Consider the following 16,604-nt stretch of genomic DNA (forward strand, 5'->3'; position numbering starts at 1 on the left):
CCACTAATAAGAAGTACACCTGGGTCCTTGTTGTCCTGCAATACATCCCTATCCCCAGTCATGCTGCAGGAAATATTGAGCAGAAAGAAAAAAAGTAATTTAAGTAAAACCTGTGAATATTCCATCTGCATAAATTTCTCCTCCCTATAAACCTCAAAAATTCAGGCCACAAATTAGGTTCACTAAGTTTAATATGAATATCTTTGTTGTACTTGTTGTTGTTATTGACTTGATGTTGTTGTTCTATTTATGTGCTTGATGTTGCTATTTGACCCTGCCTTGGCCTGGTTTCATCTGTAAAAGAGATTTTAATCTAAATGTGAAAATTCCTAGAAAATAACACCCAACAGAAAATCTTAAAATATAAACACGTGGCAATAGAGACACTTTACGAAACCCTTGTGGACACTTGTGGGCAACAACACATCCTGTACTTTAACACAATAGGAATAAATACTAAAGAATTGTAACTCATAGGGAGAACACCTGAGGTTAAAGATTGCATTTGGAGCACCTATTGGCTTCTTAACAGGATATCCACCTTTCTTTCATTTTCCATTCTTATTTAATGTACCTTAAAAAGCAAGTTTGCACTTCAATAGCTACTGTAGTTGCCCAGTGAAATTTAAAATAAAAGAAAAATGAGCAATTGCACCCCTCTGGTGGCCAATTAAAGTTAACAGACTAACCAAATGCAATTAATTCTGAATTAATACTATGCATTAGTTTTACAGTACAAATACTCCCATAGCTTATTAACAATTCACAGACATAATTCACTGCAGTGTCTTTTGATATTTGTGAGCAATATTTCAATGTTTGAATCAAGTACGTGGCTACAGCTATGAAACCTTAGAGGAAATAAGCCAGTATGTTCAGTCACTGTGAAGTTACCCATTTTTGACCACCACACTACGTTTCTTAATCTTATCGTGAGTATTATTTGTCTTATATTGTTTTCGGACCCTTCTGAAAGCTTTACATTTTTATTGACTCTACTTCTTTTGCTACTTTGAGTGTTTAATTACTGTTCGAAATAGTTTGAACTGCATTTGCATTAAAGCTACTATTCAAGTAAACCTAAACTATAACAACATAACTTCTATCCACTTTGAGATATGTAATGTCATTCTTGTTGTCAGTTAGACAACATGTGCTGTGCGTATTTAGGCTACACTGCACTTAGTTATCATGAACAAATGAGTTGTGATATTTCCTGTATTAAGAAGTTATGTTTTCATTGCTGGAACCTCCATCTTTTCAGCAGTGTGCTTATATGACATGCCAATAACAGTGTATGAAGATCTTCAATTAAATGTCACTCAATCCCTCGCATGGACTTATGGCAATACATTTTTCCTCTTTCTGCCCTGTATGCATCCCTGTGTGGGGACACTTGTGTCCCATACGGCAGCGAGCCAGACTGAAATGCCCTGATTGACGTCTGACTCCAAGCATCCGTTCCACCTCTCGCTTAGCGGAGCCTGTGCCAAGAGGATTAAAAATGGAGTCCTCTAGGGCCACGCCATGCCATCTGGACAGGGTTGATCTGGGAGCAGGGTTGTCAGCCAGGACTGCTGAGTGTATAAAATACTGCACAACTACATTCAAATACAGCTTTCAGCTTTTCAGAAGCATATTTTTAAAAAGGGTCATTATCACATAATTCAGAGCTCCTTTTTTCGACATTGCTTTCGTTTTATAATGCTCCCTCTGAGTAGTGGAGATGGACTACTTGTAAACATTTGCTTTTTTACTTTAAGCTGACTATTGGATTTTTGCTGTCTGCTGTCATATTAAAAGACAAAGAAAATGGGATGATTGGCAAACTGGAGTAAATGGAGGAGTCAGAGTAAAATTCCACCATGATTTCACATCTATTTCTTATCTTTAGATTAAGTGGTTCCTGCTGTCAAGCACTCCACTATTAATTTGCCTTTTCATGGCCATCAGTCCTAAAATTTAAACTTTATAAAAGAGACAAAGAGGCTGACTGTAGAAAATGTGTAAATTCTCAACAACCTCTACTCTACTGAAATCAAGGAAGAGGGCCTCAGTGTCATTTTAAGTAAAGGAAAGGAAAAGAAAGGGAATTTTGTTTTACTGTCAGCCCTGTCCATCTTCAAGACAGTCAGAATGAAATATAGAGAGGACTAAATGCTAATGCCTCAATAACCTTTTCCATAGACTGATGTGTGCCACCTTTGATTCCCCCACCATATCAAGGTGTAATTTTAAAGGTTAAAGCTGGTGGTTGCTCCTCAATATATGAGGGAGAGGCAAGATGACATCTGTGTTCCTATGTCCCAAATAAGGCAAGTAGCAGTGCATTAAATCATGCCAAACATAAAATAAGGGAATTTAGGTCACCGTCAGCGACAACTGCCAGACTTCAGAGAAACCCTTAAAGTTTTGATGTTTAGATGATGTAATTCTTTCTCTGTGGTGATGTCTGCTGGGAATAGAAGGGGGCTGTTCGGTTTCTTTATTAGCTCTTTCTCTTTGAGAGGTTATGGGTATTAGCAGGAACCAGCTGATGCCTCCACTTCCAACTAGATTCCCCTGGTCCCCAGTGTACCCCAGACCATTTCCCTCATCCATGTGCTTTATCAACTCATTCATAGACAGCACATACGTACAGCAAAGAAATGTTTCATAACCCCAACAATATACCCCTACACCCACATATTTGTATTACTGCACCCTGGAATCCTATATTAACTTAACCACAACTGTGCTCTGAATTTCATTTCGACCATAATAATTACTTCAACCCGAAAACCTAACCTGACCATAAACTAGTCCTCATGTTACATGTATATTCTAAATACTTAGAGTCCCACAGATATGAATAAGAGAGTATCTACATAGAATATTCAGTTCATATAAAAACAGCCTAAACTCATCCTAAATTAACTGCAACATTCCTGTTGACCCCTAGACTCATGTTTCTAGAGATTTAATGCCATTTCCTGTATAGTAACAGACTTTTAAAAATTGAAATTATCTTAAAAATCAACCCTAAACCTGAGAACAAATTCACCATTAACAACTGAAATTGTAGCCTTTCAGACATCACCGAGGATCATTTTCCAAGAATGTGTCTCACATATATAGAAATAAATGAACACACTCATACACCATCTCCCCACTATCACACTACCATTTAAGTCTAGCTGAAACTAAAATGGGTTTCTTCGACACTTCAATATATATATGCTCTGTAAATGACATGCCTCATGGCGTCCCTTTAAGGACAAAAACTGAAATGAAATTGGTACCCAAAAGCGACAAATTCATTTTTTTATTCTTTATTGTTTTTGTTCTAAAGGAGGCACTCTCCATGCTTATCTGCCAGTAGGGCAGCCACTGGGTTTCTACCTACATAGACGAATAACCAATTTGCATAAACAGTGGCCAATCAAAAAATTGTATTTTAAATTATATTAGCATAAAGCAGCAATTCTCAATTGCCTATTGTGGTGTGACGGTAACACAAACAGCCAGCTGTTCAACAGCCAATGACATGGAAACACAAGATGTGTCAAAAACATTAGCGGTTGTGCTGCAACGTGTCTATTTTGTCTACAAGCATGAAAACATAAAATGTCTAACAACTTGGCTAGCAGAACCTGATAGTAAATTAAATGTCCCCCGCGGTAAAAATGCACTTGTTAAAGTCATTAGACAGGCTACATAGCTCGTAGGTAGTCAACTGTGGCAGCTTAAGCTGCTTTAAAACTTGCTGGCAAAATTCCAGTTTCAGCACCCAACACCCACAACCTCCCACAGAATATTTAGTGCACTTTTTATTAGAAAAAAAAAAGTACAAAGAGCGAAAAGTTCTCTAGTTTCAGCTGGACCTTAAAGGATCCGCAAGCACATGAGCTCTGGACAAAAGAAGTGCCGCCAAGTGTCTCTCTGATTAAAATATCCCCGGTGACCACAGCACTCACCACTGGCTCTGTGTGTGTGTGTGTGTGTGTGTGTGTGTGTGTGTGTGTCACTGGCGGTTTTGGGGGTGGGGTGCCTTGCCAGTTGGGCTTTAATCTGCTTGATGATGAAGATCCCCAATGCTCAGGGGACCTGACAAGGTGGGGGGGGCAGGGGGGGGGGGGGGGGGGGGCGTACTGCCTTACGCCAATGCAATCACGACGACTGTGGCTCTCTACTGAGCCAGCAGCGCTCACAAACCTCTCTCACATGCTCTATTCCTCACTCTCTCTCTTCACACACACTTCCTCTTCTTACCCTCTGATGCATGCACACACACAAGCTTCTTTCTCTCACTTCACCGCTCGCTCCCTCGCTCCCTCTATCTCAGTCGTCATTCTGTAGCTGCACGGACACGTTCCCGTGTATTCTCCAGCAATCCTGAAGCTGTTGTCTCTGTTAACTCGCGCAGCGCATACACTCACAAGCATCCGTTCTGTTCCAGCGTGGGCTCAAACTGTACACAGCGAGCGGGATAATGAAAGAAAGGCATCAAAGAGGGTGAGAGAGGGAATTAACAGGAGTAAAAGCAGCAAAGGAGAGAGTCTGCTCTTGCTAAGAGGTGGGAGGACAGTTTGATTCAGTGAATATTTGGATTAAACTGGCTTCGTCTCTGCTCTTAAGTGTCCCACTGGAGGTAAGTCTATCTTCTCTTTCTGCCTGTAGCCATCTAGCATGTACTCAAGTTTACACCTTTATAGATTTTAAACTGATTTTCAGCAACTCCACCGTTACCTGGTTTGTGCAGTTAATGGACATTTTATGGTTTGTTGACAGAGGTTCAGATAACAGATGGTGTTTTGTTCGATTATGTTATTGGTATCGTTCCCTTAGCAAACACAGTTGAGTCACTTCTTTCTAACAGCTGGTTAAGTGTGATGAAATGTGCTTCAGATGTGCCCTTGACAATGTTTCAACCAAAGGAGTTGCTGTTCAAGTCAGAGGACCGCAGACACTTATGCAGTTGTGTCATGGCTTATAGAATGAAATGAGAATTCAGTAAGTGTCAATTAAAGCAGATTGGTTCACGTGTCAGGCAACTCTGTGTGCTGACCTCATTTGTAGGTCTGAGTAATTTTAATTCATCTGCATATGAAAGGCTATGTAGCTTTTCAACTCTGTGTTGGCGAGTGTTCAACGCTGATTATCACACCATGGCACGTCAAGTGGTTTTGGCAAGTTGATCTAAGCTGTGCACAAATAAGCCACCACACTTACAAACCTTTAACTACATTTCATTGCTGTTTATAATGATTACTAAGAAAAGGGGAATTATACAAATTAATAGTCTATTCTATATGGAAATGACAGCCTCAAGGACAACCATATGTATTCAGCTTAAATGGCAGACAGTTTAGTATCTGTGTACACAGCGCTGTGCTAATAAAACTGTTTTCAGTTGAGAATCAGAGCACATGGGGTCTGATGGCTCAATCACAGGCATGAGATTATTCCTTTTGTTTGCACACAGTGTATATGAGCAATATTATTAGTGGGTTAAGACCATTCTTGGGGTGTGGAAAGGGATTAGAGAGAACAATCTGAGAGGATATCAAAGAGGCTTGACAGAGTCTGATTTGCTGAGAAACATGGGATCACAGATGCAACCTTGCCCTCATTCCGCAGTAGCAGATGCTTATTCGGATGAGCCCGAAAGGAAATATAAGGACACAAAACACAGAAATGTACCCTTGAGCGATGCTGAGCTACATCTGCTGTGAACTTATACATTTGATTGTTACATAAGCAGTCCCACTGCAAGTTGTTATACCATCAACTCTGCATCTCTTCAAATCATTCAAGGCAAAATTATCTCAAGTACTATGCTGCATTGAATGCATCTACAGTCTGAGCATCTGGCAGCCACATGGACAAAGACAGACAAAATTTAATGGCTATTGCCACTTTGTGGACTTTTGAACGAATGTACATCACTATTATTACACCAGAAATAACGCAGATTGCTCACTTATCATTCTCAGTATGTGCGTAACAATATTTCAGTCTGACTGAAGAAATGCCCTGTGGATTCGTGCACAGGTTTTCAAAGTCAATCCCATCTTCTTTTACAGATTAGATAAAAAAATAAGCTCTTGCCTTCCACTACTTTAAGCACATCTAATGTAACTCACTTTACTGTCAGAGGCACTGAGTCTTCTTATCAGCATTCAACCGAAAACACCTGCTTTGGAATAATCAAATTACGCTCCAAGGAGTCCACTTCCAGAGGAAAAGAGGAGCTGGACCCTTTGAGTACACAGAGGCTACTGTGCAGAAAATGAGCATTCAGGGCATGCAGCCACCAACCACTCAGGTATTATAACTGCATTAGAAGGGATAAATGAAGAGACACGCAATATACTTGTGGTTTATTAAGTGATGAAAGTGACACGACTTGGCTCAGGTGCATATCATGACAAAAGAATTCACACATTTAGAGACAGAATTAAGGAGAAGAGAATGTTTTGTGACGTATCTTTTGACTAACTTTTATAATCGGTGTGAAAATACGTTTTAATCTCATCGGCCACTGTGGCAACATTTCTACTGGCCACTCATTTTTGTTTTGTTTTTTTTTTTGTCGGCCACTTCTGAAATCTGCGTAGAGTGGTTCAGAAATGTAAACACTGATTTAGCGGTATCTGACAACAGACTCAGGGAATATATCGCGTAACATTAATCCCTGACTCTTCCCAAGAATTGCCTGTTTAAAAAAACATTGACCCTGAATTTGCAGGTGGCAGGTGCTAATTTCATTCCCTGGATGGAACGTCAGGTTTCTGTAATTTGCTTACTATAACAAATGCAGTACACTTCGAGTGCTGCCCTTGATAGGTGAAACCTTACGACAAGGACAGGAGGCTGCATCCTATCATACTGTATTATACTGAATAGTGTTACATCAGATCAGCTTGTTTCACACTGACAAACACAGACTTCAATTTACAGAGATTTAATCAAGTATGAATTCTTGTTTCAATGAAATCATCTGAGTGTGTGCAGTTCTTTAACTAACACATTTAATTATATCACTCTGCAATCAAGTTTGATTAGTTTTTACGATTTGTGATTCATTTAACTCAAGACACCTCATCATACCACCACAGAACAGATAAAAATGTGAGAATTATGAATTTGCTTTGTGATTGTGTGTGGCTCACTGTAAGCGACCAATGTGAATGATATCATTTCAGTTCAGTTTTAGCTCATCAAGCGTATCTACCCTAAGTGTTTTACATGTTCAGGTAGGACCAGAAGAAATTGATTATGGCCAAAACAAACATGCTATCAATTATACATCACAAATACTATCAATTGCCTTCATGGCCTGACAGTTATCTGCCACAGCAAGAGCACTTGTCAGGGTGAATGTACAGTCAGCCCGCTCTTCATGCGTTTCTCTGCTCTGACTGTGTCCATGTAAATGTGATGGAAAGACTGAGTGCTTTGTGGTAAATTAAAGCTCATGTCCACTAAGCTGTCATCATATCGTCGCATCTGCTGCACTGTTTGATTAGGCTGAGCTGTTATTTATGGATGGTCCACAGCCTTTACCGTAAGCAGAACTACAGTGATCAGTCATTCGGATATGCCACCTATCACTGCGTTTTGAAGTAAGTGTCCATCAAGAGGCTTGGTCTTAAATGGAATCAATACTTGAGATTATTTGGAGTCTCCAGACTCCCTTTACCTTGGGCTCTTCAATCTCCGCCCCCACTCAATGCACTCATTTTGACATCATTCCGCTCTAAATGACGTGTGTCTGAGTGTGCATACGTGAATCTATGTGTGTGCCTGTGTGTGTGAGAGAGAGAAAGAGAGAGAGAGAGACACAGCATGAAAGTGTGTCTGTCAGTGTGCATCTCTGTAGCACCATAAGATGTAATAAGCTAACTGTCAGAAACTTGCTTGCACGCTTTAAAGCATCTGAATGCTAATCAGATAGTGGATTTGGTTGTTCTGTTTGCAGTCTCAAGGCCAATCTCAGATGAAACTATTGTACTTGCTGTGTGTACGAACTGTGTCAGGCAACAATTTCTCCCACAGTGAGCTAAATTCTGCAAAGACCCCTGCAGACCTCTAAGACAGGGCTCTCCCCAGCTCTCAGACAATCATCAGCAAGAGTCCTAAACATCTCAAATTAAAGTCTTGCAGTGATGGATGACTTTCAATCTCTAGGAGATATTGTGCACGCTTCTGCTCTGAATGATGGGCAACTCCTCTTCACTCCATTTAGCAATTATTTATATAGATTTGTGTGTGTTCGTTTGTCAGCTTTTTGGAAATGGTGTTTCTTCCTCTCTGTGTGTAGAAATACTCCACATAGGTAAAACTGCACAGTTTCTGCAGCCTGGTGATGCTCAGGCTTTTTCTGGAAAGCAAACAAATATATCCTTCCCTGTGGTATACACATGTTGTTTGAAGTAGTGGTGAAAATAGAAAGGAGGGAAGGATGCGGTTACCTGAAGACACCATTTTATATTGAGGACACAACTGTTTTGCCATATGAATGTACAAAACAGTGAGCTCAGTGTGGTGTGCTATGTGAGACAAAAGGCAGTGAAAGTCTGAATACTGATCATGACGATGGCCACAGCTTAAGTCAAGGAAAACAAGTCTTTGAAACATCATTGACACTATTGAGCTGTTTTTCTTAGATTTGTTACAATTCCACTTAAATTCATTTCCATTCAAAAATATTTTCTTTGAAGATGTTTTGAGGAAACTCCACAGTGAGGTCAGTTTATTGTCTCTTCTTTTTTAGAGTACATTATTTATGAACTTTCTTTCATACAAGTTTTACTGTAGAAGAAAGTCTTAAAAGTCTAACAATAGCCCGAAGATACCCTAGGGCCTTTGTGCCTTTGAATATATTTGTGCCATCCCTTTGAGAAATCCACCACATATTCTCAGTAAACAGTGGGCATGAACGGTCGTGGTCATAAAAATCACTGGAGGCCATGCACAGGCACACGTACAAGTGGATGATGGAGGGTGTTTCCTTGCCAATGCCTTTACTCTACTATTTATAAAGTTGTTCTCTGTTGTGTCTCCACATTTGGCAAGCACTGAATAACAGGTTTTCAGTGGTTGCCAGCATCAGAAAAGACAGGCAATTAGCTGGTTATATATGTAATCCTTTGCATTTGTGATGAAATGCTTTCGATCTGACACACATTTAATCATCAGGATCCATCCAAACAATAAGCAGCCATCTGTGGCTGGACTTGACTCTATAACCTTAAACACAACCTCGCCGGCCCCCAATGGCAACTTGGGAAAGATTTCCTGTCACACAGGTGAATGACTATTAGTTTACTGACCCTAGAGGTAGAGGGAGATTGTAATGATTTCTAGAGAGGGTGCTGGGGGGCCTTTCATTATAGGGGCTGAGCAGTGCTGTAGCACTCCTGCAGGAAAGTGTGAGGTGGAAATAGATCTGGAATACTCCATTCTAGTGAATTGATTAAATCTTGCTGATGACTTCAATGCTATTAGCATACCATTTTTAAAGATATTGGCTTTGAGGGATCAATAAAAGTCCTCCATGTTTATTTTCACTTGAGTAAGGGTGTTAATCTGTGGCATCGGTCAGTTTTCCTTTGGTTCCAATAAAAATGACCACTAAGATGCACTAATATGGATGTTATAATGGATATCACAAACCTATTATTTTGAAATTCATCTGATTAGTTTCAAGACGTCAGTGAAAAATACACAAATCACAAATTCCAAGAGACCAAGGTGACCTCCTCAAATTGCTAACTTTTACCAACCAAAAGTCCAAGACCCAAAGGTACTCGTGTTTACCATGAAAAAAAAGCAAACTATCACATTTGAAAATCTAGAACCAGCAAAAATTTCAGGTCATTATTGCAATACAACCTGATAATGACATTGACGCAGTAAGGTATGGTTAACTTGACACCATAGTGTGACATCTTACAACACATTAATGCCACAAATATATTTTTCTTGAGTATGTGATGTAAAACATCTGAAGTAAAAATAAATAGCTGTGTTGCCCACATGTAAGAGGTCTCAAGCTGGTAAATGTAGCGACAGCATTTCCCTTTTTCCCTTTTCAAGAATCCTCTGCAATTAATTCTGTCCTCTACTGTATGCCACATAAAATTTTCACTTTTATTCATCCACGTCAAAACTCATCTTCATTTCATTAAAAGAAAATTTGCTCCTTAAATCACATCATTTCCCAGTGCAGCAGACACCACCTTCCTGTGAAGTACCTCTCACAAAGTATAACATTTCACATTTTGCTTAACACACTTGAGCAACTTATCCTCCCTAGCACACAGACTACTTTGAATGCAACCAGCGCAGCATCAATGTTTTAGTCTACTTCCCATCTGTTCGGTAATTCTATCACAGTATCTTACACCAAATTCATGTATCATTTCAGTCTTGGATACTGCAGTGCATACTGTAGAAGGTAACCTACTCAATACAGACATTTTAAGAGGAAGGAAAACTCCATAAAATTACAGTTAGAATACAAACTGACAGAGCAAAAATGGATATAGGAAACTGCTACGTATGATTTACAATATCTGAGGGGTAATTCAAAGTCTGTGTGCACAGAATGACTCGTGTGGGTGCTGAAATTTAATTTTAAATATTTACCCATAGACCTTGCACCTTCTGGTATCTCCTCCTCTTATCGTTATCATGGCAGAGAGGAAAATTACATCATAACTTACTGAAGTAGAACACAGGCTGAGCTAGCACAGCAGCAGGCAGCACTTTGATATGGGAGGATGGGAGCTAACTGCAAAACGCAGTTGTACCTTCACATGAAATATCAGCTTGTTCATTTAAATTGTCATCATGTTCGTCTGAGTATATTCTGGGGCTAGACTGTCAGTCATGTCACCCACTGCCATGATGGAGGTTCCGCTCTGTGACCAAAGCTACACTGAAGTATGTTAAACATACCAAGGAACTTTGTCTTTTTACTGATTCATTTAATAATACTGAACTATGAATTTGCGATAAACGTCATTGTTCATTTAGAAGTTGAAATTTAATACAATCTTCTTTGAGCTATGGACAGCAGAGAGCGTTTGCAGATGTAGTTAGATAGGCCAGCAGGTTTTATATGACAGGAGAGATGGGAAGTGTCGGAGACAGGCTGCAGCAAAATCTGGTGAGTTTGGCATAAAATGACAGCTCTTGGAACAACGCACTACACTGCACTGAAGAAGCAGAAATTCCAAACCAATCAAAAAAGTTTGTTGGAGCTTAACAATCCACACTGTTACTCTGAACTGTGGTCTTAGATGAGAGCATAAGGACAAAGAAACACTTCCCCTGTGTTCATTCATGCTTATCTTCCAACAAATGCCTTAGTGGAAATGTCATTGAGGACATTGAGGAGATAGGAGGACATTGTCATCTGTTTCTTAGTTTACTATTCAGAAGAGTGCCAATTTAACATAAAATTACCCATTCACCCCCACCCCCTGCACCTAAATCATTGTGACTCTTAAGGACATCTTTTTTTGTGTACTGGGTCTTTTTACTTAACAGCTTACCATTTCAAACAGGGTTGGCCCTTATGCCTTATATAAACCATGAACCTGCGGAGTGATAAAGCATTGCACTTCTTCCATTAAATAGAATAAGAAATCATCTTGACAGACCCTAGATCTCGGCCTGGGTGAGTCTTCGTATGAGCGAGACTTCCTCAAGGTCAGCGTGATCGTAGGCTACTTTCCTCAGTGTGTGAAGTGCCTGTGATGAATAGGATGTTGTGTGAGAGGGAGAAGAAATGAGGGCCAGGGGCCGGGGGTGGGCGGTGGTGTGAAGATTCGGGGGGTTAATGTATTGTGTTTACCTGTAAATAGAGGCCACAGTGAGTTGTGAGTTTTCAAGTTGTGACTTTAAGATTTAAGAGACAACAAGAGTCAAGTGTCTTTTTAATTGTTAATGTGAAAAGTTTAAGAGGAAGACATCATGGCTAATCCATACCTAAAAACAAACAAGTCACGTGACTTACATATGAAAAAATACAGATAAATTCTTATTTATTGTGGGCTTGAATACATTTAAATAACCTTACCATTTAAGAACTATGTGAGAAGAAAAAACAACAAACAATTACAAATATGACCATATTTTTGGCCAGAAAATTCCAATTGTTCTGAGTTGATTCAAAATTACAAGAAGGCAGTGTTACTGTGAACTGACAAATATGTTTTCAGTGTGCTTCATAGAAAATACGGAGAGAACAATATTTGAAAAGGAGCGGATCGGAATTGAGAGAGCCTGGATTTTGACAATCAAATGCTTTGGTTCTTTCAACACAGAGATGAAAATGTGGCAACAGCATCAAACAGTCCCTCTTGCCTTGAACAAAAACTAAACTGGTTGGCGTATTTGGTGCCAGGACCACAATATGGAACTGAATAGAACCAAAAAATGGATGGGACAAAAGGTGTTACGAATCTGTTGAAGTCAATGGAATGACACATGTCATGCCTGTGTTTGTTGCAGGCCATGATATGGCAGTAGTAGTGAATGCTGGATGTGAAACTTGTGGTTGACATATAAAACTAGATGACTGTATTGTGTGGACATTTGTGTTTGTGTGCTTTTGTATCTGCATACTTGGGGCGTCAGCATGCAGGTGTTAGCCCAGGCAGATGATGGTGCTTGCACAGGTGCTGCACCAGCTATTGTTTCCCATATCTAAAATTATCCCGTTTTTATGCAGTGCCAGATTGACCAAACAATTTGTCCTTAAATAAGTGCATTGAACATTTGACACTGAATGTCACCTCCACAAACTCCCACAGAATCAGCTAGTATTTCATGTGATGCAGTATTATAGACTCGTAGTGCTTGGGCTCAAAGAAATGACTGTTTTAAGATAAGATAAATAAAAAAATAAATAAATAAAAACTTCAAGCACATAAAAGATCATTTTGTCCCAAATATGGTTTCAGTCGTTTGAGGTAGTTCTTATTAGAAAAATTAACACTGCCTGGCACAAAGCATATTAGACTGCAGACATCTGTGCATTGACCCAAGTAAATATCTGCATGTCTAAGTATTAATGCACATGCTCTGAAGGCTGGAGGTCACATGCTGTTTGGATCAGTTGTTTTACTGAGTTCTAAATGGTTTGAAAGTGGACATATGAACACAGGTGTGATCACTGTTCTTACTCGTGTTGGGCGGTGTCAACATATTGACACTGTTAAACTTTCCTCTAATATTCCTGAGGTATATGGGCATTACCATCTGATAAGAAATCACACTGGACGACTTTAGGGGAGCCGCCACTCTCTGCTATACCATTTCCTGCCACAAGGTGTCTAGAGTGCACTTCAACTGTTACTTTCATTCTTATGTTACATTACTGTTTTTAACATGTTTTAATGGTCATTTTATGTCTATTCTTATGTTAAGCAATCCGTGCATGTCATTTCTTTGTTGTAAAGCACTTTGAGCTGCATTTCTTGATATGAAAGGTGCTATAGAAATAATTGCAATTGCTACTATTGTTATTTTCACTGCCAGCTTCATTTTCTGAACAACATCATAAATGGAATAGCAAATGTTTTTAACATTTAACAATGTCTATTAACAACGAATAAAGAACTTGAGTGCAACTACAACAGGTAGCTTGAGGTAAAAAAAAGATTAGCGTCAGGACAATTCTCAGGCATTTGTCAACCAAACAGTACGAAATTAGCAACACATTGTCTATGGCTACAATCCAGTACAACTAAATTAAATTAAAAGCACAGCTTATAACTTCGAGAAGGCTTATCAAATAACAAAAACAAAAATGGGCATAAAAGTGTGTCCAACACACAGCAACATTACACTATTCTTTAAGCCTATTCCAGGTTTTTTCTGCCAGAAAAACAAGCATATTTCCAATTTTGCCTGCAGCGCTGAACACCCGCTCTGATCGTGACCTTGTGGCAGATGCACAAGTATTTCCGGGCCACCCTCGACATCAGTGGAAAGCAGCTGACATTTGAGTTCCAGATAAGAGGGATCTTTGTCTCCTTTCAAAATGCTGCCACACTGCAGCAGTTGCATTTTTTGGGGGGACCAATTTGCTTGCATTTGCCATCTGTTTTTTTTCATATTCTCCCTTCTGAGGAGAAGCTGTCACATGACAGCTCAATTATGATATGATCGTCTTTTTTGACATTACTTTTTGACAAATTACATTGTTTACTAAAATCACTTTCATAGCATCTTCAACCACACAGACAGTGGTGCTGGACAAATACTCTTAAGGCACTTGTTATGTATATGCACACATTGTGCAGCAGGATTTTTTCATGACCGTAATGATACAGACATTGTTGCATTTTTCAAGGGGGTAACCATATAAACGTATTGCGACTCAACCCTAGTTCATACTAAACTTCCGAAGGTTCAGTTTTACTTTTCTTCGTCTGAGAAGAACAGTGAGTCAATGGAAGCAAAATTCAAGGAAAACCCCCAAAGGCTTGCGGCTCTGTATTTGACAGCTGTGACCTAGCCTGCTGAGTTCTGCTGATGAGCAAGGGTCCTCTGACTTCACTGTGTAGAGCATAAACAACAATGTACTGTTGTGCAAGCCAACCCTCTACCAGCCCCATCTCTGATTGTCTGACAGATCTATCAGCTTTCTTGTATAGAGCCATAACTCACTCAGTGTTATGTTTTGGGAAACATCTTAACTTTAAATTGGATAAGTTCTGATTCAATAACCTGCAGTGACATAAGCTGCATGGTGTTGTTTAAAAATGTGTCAAGGGTTCATTCCTTCCCTTAATTAGCCGTATGCGTGGGAGGTTTGATCCAAACGGATCAGATGGAAAAATGTGCTTTTAGATCTCCTGATCTGAGAACCAAATTCCAATTTTGGTAACAACTTAACTAACCTGCACTACGCCACACATGCCATCACTCACTTTAGATGAATGAAAGTTTGACGAATGTGGGTGTAGCATGTCACATTGTTTTTGCACCAATAATTCAACATAATTACAATTTGTGCCACAATTAAACTTGTTCACATACACACAAATAAAAGTTCTAAACAAATAAAAGTTACATTTGCATTCAATGTTTCTCACAAAAATGTTCTACCACAAAGTTGCACAAAATGAAGGTATTTCCTCCCTAATAAAACATTTGTAAAGTGATTTTTCTTAGAAGTCTGAAACGTGAATCATGACAACCACGTTTATGCATCCCAACATGTAAAAAAAAAAAAAAAAAAAAAAAAAAAAAATGCTCCATAATGATACTTGTGGTCGAAGAACTGTAATGCATACGTGAAACTGTAGGTGTGCATATGCTTTTATAGTGCATCAAAACTTTCAGCATAAGCAAAGTTATTTTTAAGTCATTCAAAACCAAACTGACCAAACTATCTGAAGAAAGCAATGCTTCCTGTTTAATTATGCAGAACTCTTCTGATAGTTAATGCATTCTGTCATGTGGTACATTTCGTCTTCCTCCACACAGTACTCACTGTACACAGAAGACCATACACAGCACTGTGTTGTACAGATATTTTCAGACCGAGCTAATAAGGAAAGGTTAGTGATTATGCTGTATGTATGTAAATTAATCATGCATGATCACCATGTAAAAGAAAATAAAAAACATATAACAGGGACATGTGACTCATTCAAGCAACACATGGATGTTCTGTTATCACATGGGCATGAATTACATAATTAACAGTTGCTCTGGGGAAATCATGATTTGAGGCTTGAAGCTGCTGGAAAAAAAACAGTGTTGTCACATCAGACAGATGATGTCTTGCATTAGCTGCTCATCAACACGTAATCAATTTTTTCCTCAGTTCAGAATCCACTCATTTTCACTTATATAGCAGACTGTTACTGAGATGGAACAGTCCATTATACTTTATCTATTTCCAGTATTTTATGGAGGGATTCTAATAACATACCAAAATACTATCCTTGTACATGTTGGTGCATATTACCAACACTCGATTCCACTCTGAATCCAACTTAATGTGATTAAAATCTTAGATTATGAACATTATTAACATTAAAGATTACCTGTTATTTAACATTACACTCGGGGAGATGGGGGTTGATGTTAGAGTAATGCAACTGGTATTACCTGAAACAAGAAGGTGAAAATGATTTTTCCCTGTTTCATGACTATCAGATTACCTCTGCATATTTTACTGCCTACAATAAAGGATGGCTTAAAAAAAAACCTTTATAGAAAAGGTCTTAAATTCATTTCAGCTCATAGACTTATGGATAAACAACTTCTATTTTCTGGGGAAGATTTTCCTCTTTTTAAGGAATTCACATGAACCTGCTCCAGTTAAATACATGGCAAAAGCTTTTCAAAGTTTACTTGCTAACTGGAACTGAATAATGTACGCAGAGGAGAAAAAATGCAGAATGTGAAGTTATTCATAAGCCTTTTACAGCCATTGTCAGCATTAGACTCCATCTATTCAATATTTCAATACAGCTTGAAAAGAATAAAGTACAAATGGAGAGAGAGCGAGCGAGAAGTTCCTCCCTGTGGGACTTTCAGGGCCAGTGTTGTTGCCACACAGACCAAAGAAATTGCATACTATCTGATAT

At 39.0% G+C, this 16,604-nt stretch overlaps 1 protein-coding gene across 1 annotated transcript in view; it reads left to right on the forward strand.

Annotated features, from left to right (window-relative positions):
• The first annotated feature begins 4,288 nt into the window (after positions 1 to 4,288).
• LOC143340104 (cadherin-12-like) overlaps positions 4,289 to 16,604 on the forward strand; it is a 94,653-nt gene continuing 82,337 nt past the window's right edge. The window contains exon 1 of the mRNA XM_076761721.1: positions 4,289 to 4,630. The gene's annotated coding sequence lies outside the window, so the exon portion shown is untranslated. The remainder of the gene's footprint in view (positions 4,631 to 16,604) is intronic.

Source organism: Chaetodon auriga, chromosome 21 (genome assembly GCF_051107435.1).
Source record: "Chaetodon auriga isolate fChaAug3 chromosome 21, fChaAug3.hap1, whole genome shotgun sequence".
NCBI classification, from domain to species: Eukaryota; Metazoa; Chordata; class Actinopteri; order Chaetodontiformes; family Chaetodontidae; genus Chaetodon; species Chaetodon auriga.